The sequence below is a fragment of the Canis lupus genome, chromosome 3, assembly GCF_011100685.1.
Source record: "Canis lupus familiaris isolate Mischka breed German Shepherd chromosome 3, alternate assembly UU_Cfam_GSD_1.0, whole genome shotgun sequence".
Classification (NCBI taxonomy): Eukaryota; Metazoa; Chordata; class Mammalia; order Carnivora; family Canidae; genus Canis; species Canis lupus.
Window position 1 is genome coordinate 58640909 of NC_049224.1, and position 15147 is coordinate 58656055.

The 15147-nt window shown below is 48.0% G+C and overlaps 1 long non-coding RNA gene and 1 other non-coding gene across 4 annotated transcripts; both read right to left on the minus strand.

Annotated features, from left to right (window-relative positions):
- Positions 1-4461: 4461 nt before the first annotated feature.
- On the minus strand, positions 4462-4534 carry TRNAK-CUU. Its single transcript has one exon. It is a non-coding gene; the product is annotated as a tRNA-Lys (tRNA).
- Positions 4535-5451: 917 nt separating this feature from the next.
- LOC111095243 lies at positions 5452-9258 on the minus strand. 3 transcript variants are annotated; one of them, XR_005356380.1, is made up of 3 exons: positions 8791-9258; positions 6883-7264; positions 5452-6577 (listed from the first exon to the last, which is right to left on the minus strand). It is a non-coding gene; the product is annotated as an uncharacterized LOC111095243 (long non-coding RNA). The 3 variants fall into 3 exon arrangements; XR_005356378.1 differs by having other exon boundaries at positions 8637-9258; XR_005356379.1 differs by having other exon boundaries at positions 8632-9258.
- Between the last annotated feature and the right edge of the window lie 5889 nt (positions 9259-15147).

Genomic DNA, 15147 nt, shown 5'->3' on the forward strand with positions numbered 1-15147 from the left:
CACCCCGTGAGCCTGCAGCGCGTCTGTGCGCTCGCCGCATCCCTAAGGATGAACAGACCTTAACTTGTCTGGTGCCGGCGGTGTTGCAGGCCTCAGAGGCTGCTCCGCTGCGGGACACCGGTGTACACGAATCTATGCAGGCCCCGGAATCCAAGGGGGGCACGTTGGTAGCCCCGGTGAAGGCCTCATCAGCTGACATTTCCAGCACCCCTTTGAGAGCCTGTTTCCCCACAGCTTTGCCAACCGTGCTACCATCGGTTCCCACAGCCCGCTCTTCATGTAGGAGGGAATCCAGCATCAGGGGAGTGGTAAACGAGGGTGGGAGGGGGCCGGGCGGGCGAGCTTGAGGGTGCAGGATGGGTACTGCTTCTCCCTCTGCTGTGGTTACCTGCTGTTGGCATAGGTGAGGAGGCATCAAGCTGTGCACTTAGGAGTCATGCACATCACCATACCTACCATGTACCTTAATAAAAATATCTTTAAAAGTCACTTTATTTGGGGGTGGCTGGGTGGGGCAGTCGCTTAAACATCTGACTTCATCTTGGCTCAAGTTTTTTTTTTTTTTTTTTTTTTTTTTAAATTTTTATGTATTTATGATAGTTACAGAGAGAGAGAGAGAGAGGCAGAGACACAGGCAGAGAGAGGGAGAAGCAGGCTCCATGCACCGGGAGCCCGATGTGGGATTCGATCCCGGGTCTCCGGGATCACGCCCTGGGCCAAAGGCAGGCGCCAAACCGCTGCACCACTCAGGGATCCCTTGGCTCAAGTCTTGATCTCAGGGTCCTGGGATCCAGGTCTGCATCTAGCTCTGCATCCTGGGTGTGGAGCCTGCTTAAAATTCTCTTCCTCTGCACTGCCCCAGCCCTGCCTGCTCTTTCTTCCTTTCTCTCTAAAAAAAAACAAAAACAAAAAAAGTCCCCTTATTTTAGATATAGATTTTCAAACATAGAATTTTCTAACTAGAAAGAATTATGTGTCATGCCTGACTTTTTCAACACACACCTCCAACATAGAAAGGCATTCTCTCATTTACCACGATACCATGATCATACACACACACAATTAACTGTGGTTCCCTAAAATCATACAATTCCTATTCCATGTTTCCTCACTTGCTCCTAAAATATTTGAATGATTGTTGCTTATTTTTCTTTTTTTCGAAACAATCTATTAAGTGACAGTTTGCATTTGGTGGTTAAGTCTCTTAAATCTTTAAATCTAGGCCCCAAGTTCCTAAGGTGAAAATCTGTGGATACAATTCAAAGGATCCAAGAACTCACATAGGTGCAAAATTACATCCTTATTTCAACCACATTCAAAATGAAATTTAGCATTTCCTTTCATTATAGATGAAGGAAACAAAGTGCAGTAACCCCAGCAACACCTGTGGCTTTGCCACACTATAAATTAGATGTTTTCACTCACATTGCAGTTCTTGTATAGATCTCAGAGCTATCGTGTAAATTCATTATTTTGAAGTTACTACACTTATTAGATCGTGTTATTTCATGCATTAGAAATGAATCAAGTGGGGATCCCTGGGTGGCTCAGCAGTTTGGCACCTGCCTTCAGCCCAAAGACTGATCCTGGGGTCCCAGGATCGGGTCCCACGTCAGGCTCCCTGCGTGGAGCCTGCTTCTCCCTCTGCCTGTGTCTCTGCCTCTCTCTCTGTGTCTCTCATGAATGAATGAATAAATAAAATCTTTTTTTTAAAAAAAAAGCCTCGATTAGATCTAAGTTGAGTTTTTGACAAGAACATTTTACAGGTGATGCTGTGCACTTCTGAACTGCGTCCCATCGGAAACACACGATGTTTGGCCATCTCATTAGTGATGCTAAATTTGATCACTGGGCTAAGGAGGTTAAGATCATTTCGTTTTTGCATAATCAAATAGTATTTAAATTTATATAGATTTAAAGCCATGTACAAAAGCAGAGGGGATAGTATGATGAACTGTGGTATATACATTGCTCAGCCTCTAAGTTAATAACCCACAGCCAATCCTGTTTCACTGCTGTGCATCATTCCTCTCGCCACCAAAATCCATAACACAAAGCCCAGATATCATATCTATTTCCATTATAAACAAGTTAGTACACATCTCTTCTTTTATGTTTTCTCTCTCCAAATTTTTTTAAAGAAATTTCTTTTTTTTTTTTTAAGATTTTACTCATTTATTAATGAGAGACAGAGAGAGGGAGTGGGAGAAGCAGGCTCCATGCAGGGAGCCCGACGTGGGACTCGATTCCAGGTCTCCAGAATCAGGCCCTGGGCTGAAGGCAGCGCTAAACCGCCGAGCCACCAGAGCTGCCACTCTCTCCAAATCTTTATTTAAATTTCAGTTTAACATACAGTGTAATATTTGTTTCAGGAATAGAATTCAGTGATTCATCACTTCTATATAACAACTGGGAATTGAAGGGCTCTTTTTAAAATATGTTACTACATTTAAAAATATTTAAAAATTAGAAATAGTAATAAATCATCAGTCAACATAATACATCACCAGCCAGCAATAAGAAAAAAAAATATTTGAGATCAAGCTCATTTTTAAATGTTAGTTCTGAAGGAGCTGTGACCCTAACTCCCTCCCTGGAGGGGAACACCTGCATTGATTTTCCTAACGCAATGAAATGAAATAAATGAAATGAAATGAAATGAAATGAAATGAAATGAAATGAATGGCAATTACTTAATACAGAGCATTAAAAAAATAAATTTTAGGGGCACGAGGGTGGCTCAGTGGGTTAAGCATCTGCCTTTGGCTCAGGTCATGATCCCAGGGTCCTGGGATCAAGTCCTGCATCGAGTTCCCTGCTCAGTGGGGAGTCTGCTTCTCCCTCTGCCTCTGTGCTTGGTCTCTTGCTCTCTCTCTCAAATAAATAAATAAAATCCTTAAAAAATAGTAATCATATCTAAAAATAAATAAATAAATTTTAAATCAAGATCCCCTCCTAGTGGAACACTGGTTATATTAGTGTCCTGGGGCTGTCATAACAAGGTGCGCCAGAGTGTAATCTATCTCACAGCTCTAGAAGCCAGAAGTCTGAGCTTAGGGTGTGGGCAGGGCTGCTTCCTCCTGAGCTGGGAGGAGAGCTTGCTCTGACTCTCCCTCTAGCTCTAGTGGTAATGGTTGGCGTTCCCCGCTTGTGAAAGCACTCTGCCCTCTCCTTGCATCCTCACAGTCTTCTCCTTGGTGTCCAAATGTGCATTTCTAGGTGTGTGTCTGTGTCCAAATTCCCTCTTTTTATAAAGACACCAGTGGAACTGGGTTAAGAGCTCATGCTACCCCCGAATGACCTCATTTTTACTAATTACCAAAACACTATTTCCAAATAAGGCTACCTTCTGGGGTACCAGGGGTTAGGGCTTCAACACATGCATTTTACAGGAGCACAGTTCAACCCATAATACCAATGTTCAACTTAAAATGGATGCATGAAAAAATAAAATAAAATAAAATAAAATAAAATAAAATGGATGCATGATGAATATTTCTGGGCAAAAGAGTGTACTTATGGTGATAAGCACTGGGTAATGTACAGAATTATTGAATAACTGTGTTGTATGCCTGATATAATATAACACTGTATGTTAACTATGGTGGAATTAAAAATCAATAAATCAATAGATGGGCGATATCTTCATTAACTTCTTGTCAATTTGCTAATTTGCCTCTTCTCTGACAGAGTTTTTGCCTTCTGAAAAATTCTATGCCACTCGCATCACTAGAGATTCTTAAACTACTGTAATGATAGAAGTATTTAGGGATTATCATTTCTGATGCTGAAATCTTCCGTGTGTTTCTTCCAAAGCCTGAACTTGTATCTTGAATTGGTGATAACAGCATCCAGTAGTTGCGGAGAATATTTGGAAGTTGCTACATATGATGGAAAGTATCTACTTGATAAGGAAAACATTTGCAGCTGTCACCATAAAAACAAAGTTTTACCCCTAAGAACTTGTTCTTTCAGGAAAACTTGTGCGGGGGAAGAGGTCTTTTGAGACTCCCAAATGTCAGGTGGAAAATTCTAACCCTACAGTTTGAATCACTAACTTGGGAAGGAAAGATTAAAGCAGTCCTGAGGGTCTGTTCACAGCAGGTACCCCATCAGCTGACCCCTGAGCGGCCCTGGGGACCCTGCACAGCGCCCCCCACCCACTGGCCCTTCCCACAGGCAGGAAGCCAGTGAAGGACAGGACATCAATCTGCATAAAAGACCTCGCCAGTCACAGCGGGTCCCCAAACCGGGCAATACCGAACAGCATTCAATTAAATACTAATTAGATAATTATAGATTATTTTCAAAAACCCACGTTTCAGATGTTTTAACCCGGTTTTTTTTTTTTTTTTACCTACTGCACTGTTTGATGACAAGGCAGCCCAGGTCGCACGGAGCACTGTGGGTGAGAACAGGCTGGGGGGACCCGGGGGCAACTCGGAAAATCAAAACGGCAACCGCCCAACGTGGGGCTCGAACCCACGACCCTGGGATTAAGAGTCCCATGCTCTACCGACTGAGCTAGCCGGGCGGGCGGAGGCTGCTGCCTTCCTGGAGCCTTTCAAGGGAGTAAGATTGTTCCAGCCCGCTCCAAGATTCGGGGTCCTCATTAATTCTATTTCTCATATCTTGGGGGGTAAAGTTTTGCACTACTCGCAACACTGCGGTTCATTTCTGATTCTGCGCACACAAACTCTGATTGATAAAACGTGGGACGGCCCCCTAGTGGTCAGAGGTACCGCGGCCGCACGGGCGACCCCGCTGCGGCCTGGAGATGGGAGCGGGCGTGGGGCGCGGCGGGGCGGACACCTGCCCCAGGCCATCCAGAGGACCCCGGCGGGACGCGCGCCCCCGGTGCAGGGGGACCCAGGAAGTGCCGGACACCTGCTCCAGGCCATCTCAGGGAACCACGGAGCAGGTGTTCGCCCTGATGCAGGGAGCAGGGAAGGTTCCGGACACCTGCGTGGAGCATACCCTGCAGCAAAGCTCAGAGCCCGAGGCACAGTAAGGAGAGCTAGCTGGCCTCTGGCGCCTGTGTGCGCTTGAGGTTTCTGGAATTTTTCTGAGGTTTTATGGGATTTTGCAACTAAACCATGCCATATTGTTCACACAATAGAAGGTCATGGAAAAACTAAGCAGTCTCAGAAATTAATTGAAAATACCAGACGGTGTTTGGTCGCCCACAGATCTAAAAGATGGGAAGGGACACTATTTCAATCCTCTCCCCACTAGCACAGAAAAATCAAAGACTTATTTTGCTTTTCCGGTAGGAACTGTAGTTGTCATTACCACCTGGTTCCAGGTGATGAGGAAGTGTGCTGCTTCATAGGAAAAAAAAACAAAACAAAACAAACAAAACCGTAAACACGTAGGATCAGAAAAAGCATAATTTTGCAGACTCTTAGAAATAAGGATTATCAAATTGTAGTTAAACCATTGCATTCATCATTGGTGGAGAACTGGACATTCACACGGGGTCAAAGTAACAGGACACATATTACTCCCTAGTTGCAGGAGGAGCTAGTTGAATAGAGGAATGGAGAGATCGGGCTGTCACCACCCTGAGAAATTGACCTGAGTTTTGCTAGTGGTTTTACTAAACCTCAACAAGAGAGTGTGTCTTTAGTGGTGATGTAATATCAAGAACATGGGATCAGTGGTAATTATCCTAGCAAAAAATGTTTTATGTGTATCTGCCAGCCATTAGATATTAATTCCAGTTCACGGGAAGGGAAGAAGGGTGAGGAACAGATGAATGACACTACGCAGAAGCCATAACACAGAATCAGAATGGGGGCATTCTACAGGGAGGACTGGCTCAGGGTCTTTGATGAGTGTTATGTTCCTAGAAATGACTTCTGGATGAAGAGGCCCAAGGGCCGAGCCAGCAGATGTGATAGGTGATCCTGGATTGGATGCTGTTCTGGATAAACCAGCTATCAAACAGATTTGGGGATCAACATGGGAAATGTGAATATAGTTTCAATATCAGATGAGATGAACATTCCCTGTAATAGCAGAGTGGAGGTGGCTGATTGGAAGAAGCAGATTGCAGGCAAAATGGGATCTCTCCTCTTAGGAGAACCAAGGCGATGTAGTCAGATATTTTTTTCTTCCTTTTTTACTTTTTTTTTTTCTTTCTTTCTTTTTTTTATTTTTTTTCATGTAGTCAGGTATGGTGACACTTGGAAAATAGGAATCCCAAGTTGCACTTTTTGAATATTTGTTTGCTTTGATTCTCTAGCTTCCTAAAATGCATCTGTATACGTGCATAATCATAAAAAGGTTACTTTTTAAAAATACTTGAAAAAGAAAAAAGAAAGTAAAAGAAAGGGAGGGCCGTCACGCAGTTAACAAGTTCACACGTTGCTTTACAATTTGGCTGACAGAAATGGGAGCCCAGAAGTCTGGATTCTTCTCATGCATAAGAGGACTGCAGTGCTGGTTCTTCTAGCAGGCCAGGCAAAGAAGGAAAGCTGATCATCCTGCAGCTTGTAGGACCCTTGACATTAAGCCATTTAAACCAGACTCATTCCTTGGGTACCAGGACCAAAATGATGCAGCTCAAGAGATCCTGTGATTTAGAAAGAACTGTTCTGAGACCAAAGATACCTTGATCCTTGTTCCTTTGGAATCATGTTTGTGTGTGTGTGTTGGGGGGGGGGGGGTGTTTCAACGTTGTAGTAGAATAATACATAACATAAAATTCGTGTTTTAACTGTTTTGAAGAATTACAGATCAGTGGCATTTGGCGCATCCATACTGTTGTGCAACCATGACCACTGTCTGTCTCCAGAACTCTCTCATTGCCCCACCTGACCCTCCTTTCCCATACAACTTCCCCACCCCCTGGGACTCAGTATTTGGCTTCTCAGGTACCTGATATGAGTGGAATGGTAAGTATTTGTCTCTATGTGACTGGCCTATTTCACTGAGCATCATGCCCTGAGGCTCGTCCATGTTGTAACAGATGTCAGAACGTCCTTCCTTTTAAGCCTGAGAATACTCGCACGTGCATATGTGTCACCTTGTGTTGATCTATACATCTGTCAGTGGACATGTATGTGACTTCACCTTCTCTCTCAATGTTGGTGAAAAATATCTGTTCAAATGCCTGCGTTCCACTCCTTTGGGTATATATACATCCAGAAATGGAATAGCTGGGTCATATAGCAATTCTAAGTTTAATTTTTTGAGGCACTTCTGCAATTTTCAGCCTTCATGCAAATCATTTCCTTAATGTGGGCTTCTATTTCTTCAGCTGCAAAATATGAGGGTAGGGAGAGTGAGAGAGGGCTTCAGAAGGTCCCTAAGGAACTCATGAACTAGTGACCACCCCGGCCCTGGACAAAAGTGCTGATCTCCATAGAATCTCACTGAGTATAAGAAGAAAAGCTCTTCTTCCCAAGAGGCATGACCTGACTTCCATTAGGTGCTGGTCCTGGGAAGCCTGTGGGTGAGGATGGAGGGATAGAGAATGGGTGGCCAAGATTGCAAGGTCAGCAGCAGGACTGGGCCCTTCTGTCCCACCCTACCTGACTCCAGCATCTCCTGCAGCCCCTTCAGTTCACCTTCTTTGTTCCGAGTTGGCGGGGGGGGGGGGGGGGGGGGGGGGGGGGGCGTAGTGAAGCCAGGGTCCAGGCTAGTCTAAAACACTTAAAATTTCAATAAGGAGATTTCATTCAAGGGAACCACACCAGGGCACCTGGGTGACTCTTTGGGTTAAGCATCTGCCTTTGGCTCAGGCCCCTGGTCCTGGCATCCTGGGATTGAGTCCAGCATCAGGCTTTCCGCTAAATGCATCCTAAAGGAGGGAGTCTGCTTCTCCCTCTCTTTCTTTGCTGCTCCCCGTACTTGTGCTCTCTCTCTCTCTTAAATAAATAAAATCTAAAAAAAAAAAAAGAAAGAAAGAAAGAAAGAAAGAAAGAAAGAAAGAAAGAAAGAAAGAAAGAAAGAAAGAAAGAAAAAAGAAAAGAAAAGAAAAGACCACCAACAACAAAGGAAATGCACCGGCTTCCAGTGTCACCATGGAGACAGGCTGAGCTGAGAATCAGTCTGGTCTCCTTCCCCCTCCCCTCTGGGTACCAGCCGCAGCTAAACCAGACTCCTCTCTGATTTGGGGGCAACCTCTGAAGCCAGCTCTATCTTTCAGATATGTCACCTAAAACTCTCCAGGCAGGTTGTCCACTTCCTTGGGATGAAGTCCTGAGTCTGAACCTCGTAACTAGATCTGCCTCATCTTAGTGGGTCTTCACCTGTTGGCCTTGATGGCTGACACCCCGCCCCCACTCCATGCCTGCTATTTGGCCACACTGAGCTGGGAAGAGCAGAGCTGCACATTTGCAGGCCTTCAGGATGCCAAGTGCCCTTCTTCTTGGCCTGGAGTCTCACTCCCCACTCTCCCTTCTCAGCTCCATCCTGGAAGACCCCGGTCAGGAGGCCCCCACCCCAGGAAGGCTTTGCTGCTTCCCAGATGGTGAACATGCTGTTCTTATACACCCCTAGTCAACTACGCTCCCTTCTGAGTCAAGGGTGCAGAAAGTAAGCACATGGGCATTGGCCTGAGACCACCTAGGTTCGAATGCCCACTGGGTACCCATACAGCCTTGTGGTTTGCAAACTGCCTACCGGACCTCAAGAAGCCTGCACGACTGGATATGTGTGCTGCATGCTGCTTGGTACGCAGGGCACTGGGCTTCCTCGCTAGGCTGTGAGTCTGGCAGGATGAGGACCTGGTTTCCCACCCTCGGTGGGTGCCCATTGAGTGAGAAGCATCATGCCACGTACTCTCCACCGATGATCTCATTCATATCAAGGAGATGAGACTATAGATTCCAGGCATCCCTGGGCATCATGGGGGTGGGGATGAGGCAGCCTGGCTATCAAGAGGAGGCCACACTGTTGTCAAGGTCCCTGATGGCTGTTGTGAAGCAGATAGGTGGCAATGAGCATTGGTGAGGATGGAGAGGAGCCAGGACCCTCCTGCACTTGGCAGAGCTGGAGAAGGCCTGCCAGGTCCTCAGAAGGGCACGCACAGAGTTAGCACCGGCCCGGAGGTACAACTCCCAATGCGGACCCAAGAGATTCGAAAACTCGTCCCAGTGTTCACAGCAGTGCCCTTCATAACAGCCACTGTGTGGGAGCGACCCGCATGTAAGCATCTGCTGTGTGAATAATATGTGGTCCACTTGGGGGTGAAATAGGCTTCAGCCCTTATGGGAAGGAAGGCACAGGCTACGATGTAGATGTTCCCTGGGAACATTATGCTCAGTGACACGAGCCAATCAGGAAAGACCACCTGTTGCACGATTCCATTCATACGGAATGTCCAACAGGAGACAGGGTAATGGCTGCGGGAGGGGGAAGATGTTCTAAATTACACGGTGATAATTCTACATCCATATGGGAAAACCCACTGAACCGCAGAGTTTTAAAAAATGAATCTTACAGGGGCACCTTGGTGGCCTGTCGGTTGAGCGTCCGACTCTTGATCTCTGCTCAGGTCATGATATCGGGGTCGTGGGCTACAAGTCGGGCTCTGCGCTGGGCCTGGGGTCTGCTTGGGGTTCTCCCTCTGAGGAAGAAAAAGTGAATTTTAAAGTGTGTAAATTATATCTCCATAAGCTCCATTTTAAAAAGAAGGGGAAAATGCCAAAACAGGATAAGAGTTTAGATGTCTTCTAAATAAGTTGCAAGATGAATGTTCACTTTTTTCCATCTCGTCAGTGTGTTTGGTGACAGAACCTACAACTTCATTTGGACCAAAGGTCAAATGTCTAAAGTCTAAGTCTCTAAAAGCCCCCAGGGAGGTAAGGCCTGGAGCAGCAGGGCTTCTGCTACTGCCCACCGCCCCTGCCCTGTGCTCTGTGATGCCAGGCAAGGGTCTCTCCCACTTGGACCCAGAGTCTTCATCTATGAAATAAGGACACACAGGCGAGGGTCCTGTGGGGCTGGGCCTCCTCTTTGACCTTCGCAGGGACAGCTGGAGGAACTCGGGGGGCTCCCACGCCTTCCCACCCGTGCCCTGCAGGGCATCTGTGCAGGTTGAGGACAGAAGGGAAACTGTGAGCCCCGTGCACTCACAATGGTGCCATTGTGCCCAGCAGGGCCTCTTTGTTCTTTTCGGCTAAATGTTCCAGCCTCCCAGATCAGTGTCCACTCTCCAGCTCTGCAAGGAGTGGGCCGTAGCATGGGGGAGCGCCGTGGGCAGGAGCCAAGAGCCTTCCGCAGGCCTTCATAGTAACAGCTGCCCATTGGTGGGGTCTCCGATCTGCGAGGCGCCTTCAGGCACTAAAAGCATCATCAGCTGGGCTGGGTTACGTGGCCTGTCCGAGACCACACAGCTAAAAAGCAGCAGGGCTGGGCTTCAGGCCCTTTGAAGGCCCCCTCTTACGCATGACGTCATCACTTGCTCTGATGCCCCTTCTCATTTTCCATGACGCTGGCACCTGCCTATGCGCTGTGTGCACATGAACTCATTAAAGCCTCAAAACAATGGAAAGTGTTGTCATTACCATCACATGGCTAAGGAAACTGAGGTACAGAGTGGTAGTGCTGGCTCAAGGTCACACAGCTAATGAATAGTGGAACTAGAACACAGATGAAGAGGTCTGGCTCCTGTACCCCGCTTTCACCATGGTGCACCCAGCAGCTGGTAAGTTCTTGAATCTGAACTTTCACTGTCTGGAGCTCATGAAGTGTTTCTTGAAGGCTTGAAAAGGGATTTAAGGCTACTTGACCTGAGCCGAAGTCAGGAGTCCAGCACTTAACTGACTGAGCCACCCAGGCCCCCCAGCAACTAAGTTTTTTTAATGCTCACATTGCACCAGCTGAACCAAACCTGCCCGTGGGCCACATGTAGTCCTTGGGCTGCCAGTCTTCACCTTCCAGCACAGAATGATTTAGTCACTAGACCCCCCAGGATCCACTCAGCACTGCGGTCAGGCCTCCCTGTCCCTGGGATCCTAGGCATCATGGGGATCAGCTGAGGTCTGAAGGTCCTGCCACCAGGGGTGAGAGCACATGCCCCATGCCTCTCCACCAAGACATCCCTTCCAGGTCAGCACCTGGCTGGGAGCCCCCTGCCCTGGACCCTGGGGGTCCTCAGGGAATCAGCAGCTGCTCTGGTGAGTCAGACCAGGCTTCCAGGCTCTATACATACAAGCTCTTCTTCCCCAGGGGACAGGGCTGCAGCTGTGCAGGTAGGGGCAGCCCCAGCCATGCCTCATCCAGAGGGCAGCAGCCCACAGTACCCTGGGCCCTGAGGCAGCCCGCCCATGACAAGCCTGCCCTTCTGGAGGGCAGGTAACATGCATGTGTGACCTCTGACCTCACAACCCCTTAGCATTTAGGGAGCCAGTTCATTTCACAGACTCAGAGCTGGAAGTCACTCAGCTTCTCATTTTACAAAGGAGGAGACAGGCCCCCACCGGCCGTTTTATGATCTCTGAGACCTGAACAGACACTGACTGGTACGCCAACGTTCCCAGTAGCATTAGTCACAGCTCCCACAGGTAGAAACAGCTCAGTGGTCCATCAACAGGTCAGTGGATAAACTAAGCACAGCATACACACACACGATGGGATATTATTCAGTCATAGGAAGGAAGGAAATTTTGATATATTCTATGACATGGATGGGCCTTAAAAAATTGTGCTAAGTGAAATAAGCCAGACACAGGACAAATACTGCAAATGTTGTATGATTTCAGTTACAGGAGGCTCCTAGAATAGTCAACTTCACAGAGACAAAGGTTCCAGGGGGTTGGGGGGTGGGAAGGGAAAGATATGTTTAACAGCACAGAGCTTTGGGTATAACAGGGCGATGCTCACACAGCACTGTGATCGTCCTTACCCTCCCTGATTCATGTCCTCACAAATGGTTTACCTAATAAATATTACTTATATCCTACCACAATACAAAGACTCTGAAGCCCTCCAGACACTTCTTATTGGAGTCCCCATCCTGACATCACACCAAACATGCCGACATTTAGGAAGCCGCACGAGTAGAGCAAGGCAGCATGTGGGCTCCTGGCCTGTTCAACCTGCCTGCAGGGAACCACTGGGTAAAATGCAGATAGCACCTGAGACAGTGTTGGAACCGTGGTCATGTTTGGGGAAAGTGGACAAAAGAGGACCTTCAGGGGTGTGTGCCAGGCTCTCTCTCCTAATGTGGGAGTTGTCACCCGGGGTTCGCTGTACACCCAGCACTGTCAGGTGCAGGAACCGAGACTCGCAGGAAGAAGGCCCAAACAGCCCTGCAGACCCCTGTAGCTCCAACCTGCTTCTCTCACAAGTGGGGAGCCAGAGAGGCCCAGAGCGGGAAGGGCCCTGCCCAGGTCATACAGCACACAAGTCCAGGGTCTCCTGATGCTCAAGCCAGTGCCCTTCCTACCAGTCCTCCTCCCCACCCTCTCTCTCTCCTCCCCTGCTAGGTGGGGGAAGCTCTGAGCTCAGAGCACACCAGCGCCCTCCAGAGCTGCAAGTCTCTACTGATAGTAAGGAGCAAAGAGACTCTGGGAAAAGCTGCCACAGGGAGATTGATATGTGTTTTTTTTTTTAATTTATTTATTTGAGAGAAAAAGAGAGAGAGAATCTCAATCAGACTGCCCGCTGAGCAGGGAGCCCCACAAGAGCTCCATCTCAGAACCTTGAGATCATGACCTGAGCCGAAAGCAGACATGTCACTGACCGACCCATCCAAGAACCCCTAAAGTTTTACTTAAATTCTGATTAGTGAACATACAGTGTAATATTAGTTTCAGGTGCACAACATAGTGACCCCACTCACATACAATACTGGGTGCTCATCAGGTGGGTGCCCTCCTCCATCGCCATCTCCTGTTCTCCATCTCCTCTACATCCCTTCCGGTGACCCTCAGTGTGTTCTCTGTAATTAAGAATCTGATTCTTGGTTTGCCTCTTTCTCTTCCTTTTATTGTCTTGTTTCTTCAATTCCACATATGAGTTAAATCATATGTATTTGTCTTCCTCTGACTTGCTTTGCTCACCATAACACCCTCTAGTGCCATCCACGTTGTTGCAAATAGCAAGATTTCATTCTTTCTGATGGCTAAATGATAGTCCATTGTGTATACATCACATTTTCTTTATCCGTTCATCAATCCATGGACACTGAGCTGATTCATAATTTGGCTATAAACATAGGGGTGCACTTGCCCCTTTCAGTCTGCATTTTTGTGTCCTTTGGGTAAATACCTAACACTGCAATTTCTGATCGTAGGGTGGTTCTATGTTTTACTTTCTGAGGACCCTCCACACAATTTTCCACAGTGGCTGCACCAGCTTGCACTCCTGCCAATGGCTCACTGGGGTTCCTTTTTCTCCCCAAATAGCCAAAGCAATCTTGAAAAAGAAACTGACAAACACCTAACAGCAGAGCTGAGTTTTGGACTGGCAGCGGCCAGGAGCAAGAAATCTTCAATTTCCATCATTAGGGCGTCCCTATGTCTTCACCGAACCCTGGCTAACTTCCCCAAACCTTGAAGGAAGGTGTAGCCTGGCCTCGGAGCCATCAGGGGTCAGAGATAAGAGCAGTTACCTTTAGCTGAGTGCCTACTATGTGTCAGGTGTGTCTCCTTTACTTCACAGAGCAACTCAACGAAGCAGACGTGAACATCTCCCACTTCACACACGGGGAAGTCGAGGCTCAGAAAGGTGTGGGCTTGATTCATGGAAGTGTCGAATCACTATGTTGTACACATGAAACCAGCATAACACTGTATAGTAGCTACACTGGAATTAAAAATTTAAAAATAATAATGATAATTTTTGTAACAAGGTGTGAGGATTTGCTGAGGATTACACAGGGACAGAGCTGTCTGAGTCTCCCTCAACTGCAGAGTAACAGAGCGTTGCTAAACAGAGTCTCACAAAATACTCACCTTGTGGACCTTGGCCTTTATCAAAAGGAATGTTTATGGAGATTGAAGTTAAGCAGCTCCCAGAAAGCTTTTAAATTGTCTTCTGTACAAGAGAGTGAATCAGGCGGAGACGGGCTGAGCTAGAGACCTGGGGGCGAGCACCCAGCAAGGCAAAGCCCCGGCCACCTCAGGCCTCCACTGCCCTGCGGCCAGGACAGGCCTGGGGGTCCCAGGTGACAGACTGGGCCTCAGCTAGGTCTGCCTGCTTCAGGGGGACCTTATAGACAGGGAGGAGAGATAACGGAGGGGTTATCTGGGTTTGCCTCCATCTGGGTTTGCCCAGGAGCCAGAAAACCCGCCCCAGGCAAACCGAGTGGTTCCTCAGCCCTCAGGCTGGCCTGCCTTTCTCCTGGGACCTTGTCCATCAGACCGAGGGACACAGGCCAAGACACAAGATTCCCCCCCTTGGTTTCCCCGTCTCATGAGCAGGGGCTCGGCTAGAACGTCTGAAGCTGCCTCTCGCCTCACCATTTCTCAGTAGGGACCTATGTCTTGCTGACCAAGCTGACGCCAACTCGTGGTCTCCACGTGGCTGCTGCCCTGGGGCATCGCGGAGAAACCAGCTGTGATAACCCATGCGGCAGCAGGACCTGTGCAGGAGCCCCCACATTCATCCAGTGTGTGGTTAGGAGGTGATTATTCATCCTCACCACAGCAGGAGGGATGTTTGAAATGGAGCCCATCCACCCGCAGGGAATTAAAAGTGGGCTTACAGATCAGATCCCCATTTACTTGGCATTTTAACCAGCTACTTAGAAGCTGAGAAACCTAAAGTGGAAACATCAGGAGTGGGGGCCATGCTCATTTGCAGGTCAGTAGGAGTCTTCAACACCCCTCCAGGCTCGACAGCCGGAGCAAGGAAGTGGGTAACTGGCTTCAAGAGGCTCCACTCAGCCTGTGGAGGGTGTCCTGCCCCAAAGGACTGAGCTTCCGGCACAATGTGGCAGGTGCCCTCCAAGTCCCCAGGAAGTGGGGGAAGCCAAAATACGGGGCAGTTGAACAACATGACTTGTCAGGGCATAAGCTGGGCATGTGCATGACATTTGTCACTCACCCCAACCCGCTGTCAGTGGTCCGGAGTGCTTTAAAAGAGAAAGCTGAAGACATGTTGACAGGTGCAGGGCTGTCAGACCAGAAGGCTGAGCGTCCAGGGGCCTGGAAACTGGGGCCATAGAGCGTCATGGCACAGATGGTGGGC